The sequence below is a fragment of the Helianthus annuus genome, chromosome 6 (genome assembly GCF_002127325.2).
Source record: "Helianthus annuus cultivar XRQ/B chromosome 6, HanXRQr2.0-SUNRISE, whole genome shotgun sequence".
Classification (NCBI taxonomy): Eukaryota; Viridiplantae; Streptophyta; class Magnoliopsida; order Asterales; family Asteraceae; genus Helianthus; species Helianthus annuus.
The window spans coordinates 44,509,770-44,517,081 of record NC_035438.2 but is presented as its reverse complement, the minus strand read 5'-3'; positions in this window follow the sequence as shown (position 1 = coordinate 44,517,081).

Genomic DNA, 7,312 nt, shown 5'->3' with positions numbered 1-7,312 from the left:
GCATCCTTGTTCCTCAGCGATCTCTGCCTGACCGCGTCCAGCGTGAGGGATAAGGATATATCAACTACTGACCTGAATGTAGCTGGCCGAGAGGCTTTCACACTTGCCTTAATCTCTGGAGCTAAGCCCTCTATGAAACGAGCTATTCTTTTGGGTTCCGGGGTCACCAGATAAGGAACCAACCTTGACATCGTGTTAAAGCTCGTAAGGTAAGCTTGGCAATCTAGATTCTTCATCACTAACGACAGAAAATCCGACTCAATCTTCTCAACCTCATGCTGAGGGCAGTAGTTCTCTCTGATGAGGGCAACAAATTGTTCCCATGACATACCATATAGTGGAATCTTTCCAGTAGCTTGAATCAACGATCTCCACCAGGCTAAGGCCTCACCCTTAAACGATTGAGACACAAACTTTACCACATCCTTCTCAGCGCACCCGCTGATATCAACCACTGTGTCCATCTCATCCAACCATGTCATGCAGTCTATTGCTCCTTTCTCCCTAGTAAAATCTCGGGGCTTGCATGAAACAAAGTATTTGTAGGAGCAACCCTTATCACGGGGTCCTTGATTCAGCACGACTCTTTGAGACGGGACACTATGATGGTTTGAAGAGTGACGATCGTCATCATCTTTCTTTGGTTCTTCTTTCTTGGAGAGAGGCTTGCTGTGGGCCTCAGAATGAGTCTTGGGCTTAGAATGTGGTGCGGATCGGGTCCTACTCCGAGTCCCGCTCGATTCACTATACTGCCTATCCAAGGCTTTTGTAACAGCATTGCCAATCAACGCTTGCAGTTCAGCACCCGCTATATTAATCTGGGCATCATTCTGATTCTCCTTTGGGTGACTATTTATTTCATCCGAGTCAGCCATTGTATCTTGAACTGCTACATAAGATAATGACAAAATTTATTTTGGGAGTTTATTATGGAATTGCCCTTTTTGGCAATTCATTAACCATGCCAATCATAGACCATATTTGTTAATTTGTTACTCACATTTATTTAGGATTTTAATACAACTTATCCTAATTATAAACAATATTGTTAGTTGCACAAAAGCCTAGTCACAGGGACGTTTTTTTTTTTAAATTATAAGCCAGGATTTCAGAGAATTAAGGCATGTAGGTTTGAACATAGTTCTTTACCTTTTCTGACAGGGAGTCATAGACTACTACTGTCTTTTGTCTTATATGACAATGAATATGGCCCGCAGGCACTACATCACTAATGGATGCTTGATAAGTGATCATCTTAATTGATGATTTAACCCATGATTTATAGATCATCAAGTTATGGTTAGGAATCCCTTGAAGGATCCTTGTACAAGAATGACACGTGTGATTTTAACGAATCACGTCTGCCAGGAGTGTTAACATGTTTACAGAGGTTAACATGAATTTGAATCTTTTAACTAGGTCTTACCATCTTGGCCAGGTCTTATAATGACACGAAGGCTAGGTTTTACCATTAAGATTCTTATTTAATATATGGTAGGCAGATTAATTTAAAAGGAATGATTTTTGATTTGCATATAATGACAAAATGAAATTTATAAACTTAGCATTCCAATACTTATTAAAAAGGATTACACATTGCCCTAAACGGGACTTTTAAATAGACAAATTACCTACACAGAGGTTAAACTAGAAAACAAGTCCACGCAGGGACCAAATACTAGGATAGGTGTCCTCGCAGGGACTGAAAGACAAGTCCACGCAGGGACTGAAAGACAAGTCCACGCAGGGACCAAATACACAAATGAATGTCCACGCAGGGACTTGATTGAAATAGGAAATACAATAGTACATATAGAGACTAATGATCTCGCTTCTTCTTTCCTTTTTAACAGGTTTTCTAGGCCTTTGAGGAAACCACGGTTGTTCTTACGCTCTTGCTCAAAATCTCGTTCCACCCTGTTTAGACGGTGGAGGATTTCTTCCTGTTCTGGTGGGGAAAAACGTGGTTGCTGAGATAGGTGCTGAGCCGGAGGTCTAGCAGGTACCGGATACCCATGAGTTGAGTATCCCATTCCCCAAGGAGTTTCGTAAGGTCCTTCAGGATGAAGGGCGTTGTAGTTTGCCGCCGCTTCTAGGTATGGATCGGTATCAAGATAGTTATAGTGAGTGTGAGCTGGCAGCTCAAACGGGTTGTATGCTGTGGAACCGGCATACGTAGGTATCGGGTTATCATAACCGAATGGTGGCGGAGGTGGTGCAACTGGTGTAGAATTCACCTCTGCAGGTGGGTTAGAAGGTCCACCCATTTGTGGGTCTTCAGCCAGTGGCGGATAGTGACTTCCACTTGAGTGGCGAGGGGTACTAAAGTGAAAATCCCCTCCTCGTGTGGACATCCGCGCGCCTGTTCTCCTACGCCTTGGTGGATCTGGAGGTGCTTGATGAACTGGTGGCGGTGGAGGCGGTGGCGTGACTGCCACGAAACGCGAATCCTCGGAGGGATCCTGCTGCTGCTGTTGTTGCTGCTCATGAGGCGACGAATGGTGAGAGGGTGTAAAGTACCACTCACACTGGTTGAATCTTGCTTGGAAACTGTCTGGACCCTGATAGGGTGTTCTGATGTGCGTGAAGTGTGTTATATTTTTTTGATGTATATTTAAACCCTTTTTACACTTTTAGCCAAGTTTTAAATTTATAAAACACGATATTCACTAACACTAAACACACATATGGGCAAGTGCACCCATCGTGGACGTAGTATAGTGTTGGTAAGATACCGAGGTCGTCCAAGGACACAAGAGCTTTTAATACCGGTTTATCCTCAACGTCTAATCAAATCAAAAAGTTAGAAAAATGTTTTAAACTAAGAAAAATAAAAACTAACTAAATGCTGAAAATAAAAATAAAATAAAAACAGATAGACAAGATGAATCACTTGGATCCGACACGTGTATTAGTATAACCTTTGATTATTTTTGCACTTTTGCACTTGTTTAAGAGATTATCTTAGTTATTGTAGTAGGCCCCTCTTTTGAAGGCGACGTTACCCTCAACCCAGTAGTTTGAGTCAGCAAGGATACAATCCTAAAGGGTCGGATTATTGAAAGATAATGAATTAAGTTATTAATGCAAATTATGGTAGGCCCCGCTTTTGGCGGTGACGTTACCCTCGGCTAAGTAGTCTGAGTCAGCAGGGATACAGTCCTAAATAGCCGGGTTATAGTATTAATAGTAGTTAACTTATGAGAGGGTCAAAGAGTTTGGATCCCCGCTATCCAATACCTATGGGCATTGAAGGAGATCCTACTAAATTTGACCCAGGTCCCAAGCAGGACCTCTAAACGCTGAACAAGGGCAAGACCCTTACCAAACCGTTCCCTTAACCCCCGACCAGGTAGCCAACATACCTCCATAAAGACCGTGGAGATATGAATGGTGAAAATCTTTTATTTTATATAGACAGTAAAATAATGCCAAGACACCACGGACAAACGATAAGGAAAGATCACCTTCAACATAAGTAACTAGTTATTAAAGTCATTAATACAAAACCAAATAAAAAGTGCAAAAGATTAAAAATAAAAAGTATTATACTAAACACTTGTCTTCACCAAGTGATGTAAGAGACTTAGGTAAACATGGCCTTGATTGTCAAGAACTCTTACGATCAATCTTGGATCCCGAGACGACTCACACACTCTACGATGGACAATGGATGATGGTGGTGGATGATGGTGTTATGGTGGTGGATGATGGTGTTATGGTGGTGGTGGGTGGTGGATGAGGTGTGAGAGAGGTGGTGTGCCAAGGGATCAGTTGAAATGAAGCCAAGCACTCCTATTTATAGGCTGAACAGAAGCCTGGGCACGGCCCCGTGTCCGCTGGACACGCCCCCGTGCCCGTCTGACACTCTCTCTCTTCGTTAATTGTAATTCAGAATTACAATAAATGCACCTGCAGCACTCTGACCACGCCCCCGTGTCCGCTGGGCACGGCCCCGTGGTGGGCAATAGAAGCTTCTACCACTTTGTCTTTTGTGCCAGGGCTGACCATCCTGGACACTGCCCCGTGCTCACTGAGCACGACCCCGTGTTGAGTTGGACACGCCCCGTGTTCTCTGGACACAGCCCCGTGTTCAGCTGGGCACAGCCCCATGCTCAGCTGGGCACAACCCCATGCTCAGCTTTCTTCTTGTTTTTGCTTTGGGAGATGCTGTCGAGGAGTCGGGCATGCCACGTTTCTTCCTTTTCTTTGTATTTATGTTGGATTTGGCTGCATTTTTGCTTCTTTTGTTCATTTAAGCTCTTTTAACCCTGAAAATACAAAAGGAAGACAAAAGTACACTTTTTCCAACATTAGTACTTAAAAAGGGTTAGTTTTATGGCTCATTTGATGTAATTTATATGTTGCATTTTACTCACATCAAATACCCCCACACTTGAATCTTTGCTTGTCCTCAAGCAAAACTCTTTAATATGTGGCTTACACTCCCAAATGGAATGGGTAGAAGAGAAGGTTTTGGGCTTGTCTTGAGTGTCGGGAATCCAAGATCTTTATTGGGTTTTATTTTTATACTATTTACAATCCTATTCGTTGTGATTTATTTAGAACGTTTCATAAGAGAAATTACTTATTTGGGCATAACATGCCTTTTTAAAATTTCATTTATATACAAGTTCACATACCTCACGGGGGATCACTCAACACTCGGCCGAAGGTGTATTTTTAGTGAATTACTCGAGAGCGGCATAGAACTTATTCCTACCATAAGCTTGCCAAGCAATCAATCATCCTCCTTTTTAACTTTATACCTTTGTAAATATCAAGAGGACTTTTTGGGTGAAGGGTTAGGCTTGGGCTAAAGGTGGGTGGTTGGGTTAGTGGTTAGTAAAAGGGCGAAAAGCGTAAAAAGCGTCGGTTTTCGTAAAACACTTTGTTTTTTTTTTCTTTTTTCTTCTTTTTTTTTTTCTTCACTTCTTTTTTTTTTATTCTAATGAAGCATTTCTCAAACAAGGTTTCTTTTGATGAATTTGTTTGTTTATTGCCAACTTCATCTCTTTTTTTTATTTTTTTTTTGTGTCACAAGAAAACCGAGCTTTGTTACTAAAATAAAGGGTTTAAAATAAAAAAGGTTTTGGTGGGTAAAGGGTGTTTGTTTTGGGGAAAGAAACGAAAAGGTTTAGGCTCAAAGGGGTTAACTAGGGGGATTTTTGGGTAGGTGGTAAAAAAAAAGAAAATTAATGGTGTAGAAATAAAAAGGGGTTAGTCCTAATGCCTCCATCATTTACTTACTCGGGTTTAAGTTGGTAAGGACCGGGAATGTATCGTCGTGGCAAGTTCTAGAGTCGTAAGAACCAAGCGGCTATTCACACAAGAAACGAAAATGAGCATTTAGTTTAAAGATGTATATTTGTATGCTCAATAAAGGCTCAAAACTCACTTTTGTGGGAATGGGTTTTTATGTGATCAAGTATATATAATCAAATTTTAACTAAGATTGTCATGCCGTTTCATAATCTTCTTATTTGGTTCTTTTTATCACGACGCTATCGGTTGTAAATTTATAAAAATATAACCTTTTTAGAACTTGTTATTCCCAAATTAAACCAAGACAAGTAAAAAAAAAATGAAAAGTTTTTGAAAAAATTTGGGGTGATTAGCGGTTCCAATAGAGTTTTGTGTAAGGCTTGTTATTAGGACTTGCAAAATTCAAGGTTTTAGCATCCCCCACACTTAAATTACACATTGTCCTCAATGTGTCCCAAAAATAAGTTTTTCGGTTGATTAAAATGTGTAAAAGTGGGTTAAAAACAAGATTTTATGGTACTGGGTAGCTGAACACGGGGTGGTGTTGGCTGAACACGGCCCCATGTCCAGACTGCCAGTACCAAAAGTAAAAAGAAGGCTGGGCACGGGGGCGTGTTCAGTGAGCACGGCCCCGTGTCCAGGTACCTGAACTGGGCATTTCTGCATATTTTTGGGCACGGGGGCGTGTTGGGTGAGCACGGCCCCGTGCTGATCTTGCAGTAATGAAGAAAAATTGTCGAGAGGCTCTGTTTTTCGCATGGGGTGTTGGTTCAAGCTTCCCTTAGTATCCTTCACCATCCCGAGTGTGTTTTATTCCTGCAAATTAAAACTAAACTAGAAAGCATAAAAGTTAAACTAATCTAAAACTAAGGATAGTTCCGCGGAATGCCTCCGTGGTGCGCCACGTTTATAAGGGTCCTTGGCTAGACCCTCCTTATCGGGTGGTTCTGGCTCATCTTCAATTAGGGGGTCATTATTGCCAAAAGGATATTTCATTGAGCGCTCAAGATCTATGCTCCTTTTGAATGCCCCTAATTGAAGAGGTAGATTGTTGAATTTCCGGTTTTTCAAAGCTTTATGAGTTTTTACAAAAGGTTTTCCCAAGACTAAAGGAGCGTCATCGAGGATGACAAAGTCGGTTGGGATTACCATTTGATTTGTTTGAACCAAAATATCTTCAACTACACCGATTGATTTCATTACTTTTCGATTAGATAGAAAAATGGGAATTTGAAGTGGAGTAAAATCACTAACACTTAATTTTTCGAAAATGTAGTTAGGCATTATGTTAACACAAAGATCTTTATCAATGGTGATATTACTAATAAAGGAATTTTGAAAGAAACATAGAACCGGTGTAATGTTAATTTCAAAAGGGTCTTCTTTTATTAGCGAGGTTTGATCATTAGTTAACTTAACACTTACTAAGTCTTTGATTTTAGCATTAGTGTTTAACTCTTTTAAAAACTTGGCATGAGGGGTTATTAAACAATGATTTTCGAAAGTAGGTGATAAGAGAATAATTTGCTCAAAATTAGACTCTTTTTGGATTTTAACATTATCGGACTCACCATTTTCGTTGTTTAACTCATGTGTCGGTTTTTCACTTTCTTGTTCTTCCATTTTTACACTTTCAACTACCTCTACGTTATTATCATTTTTTAGCTCTTCTCTTGCGCGGGATTCCTCTTCCCTTGCGCGAGATTCTTTTATGCAACGTTCGATAGTTTTAATGTGTTCTAATATCCTATTGGTCACTTCGGTGAGATTGAAAGAATTTGGATCCTCAAAGCTTGAATCCGGTTGTTCGATCCTTGGCTCCTCATAATTCTCATATGAAGTAGATGGTTCACACCATTGTTCTTCATTGTAAGTATATGATGGATAAGGGTCGAAACTTTGTTCTTCATAGTACTCATATGAGGTGGGTTGTTCACGCCATGGTTCCTCATAATAAGTGTATGAAGGTGGTGGCTCATATGTTGAATCTTCAAAGTATGAGTATGAAGGCTCATACCTTGGTTCATCAAAATATGAGTATGAGGGA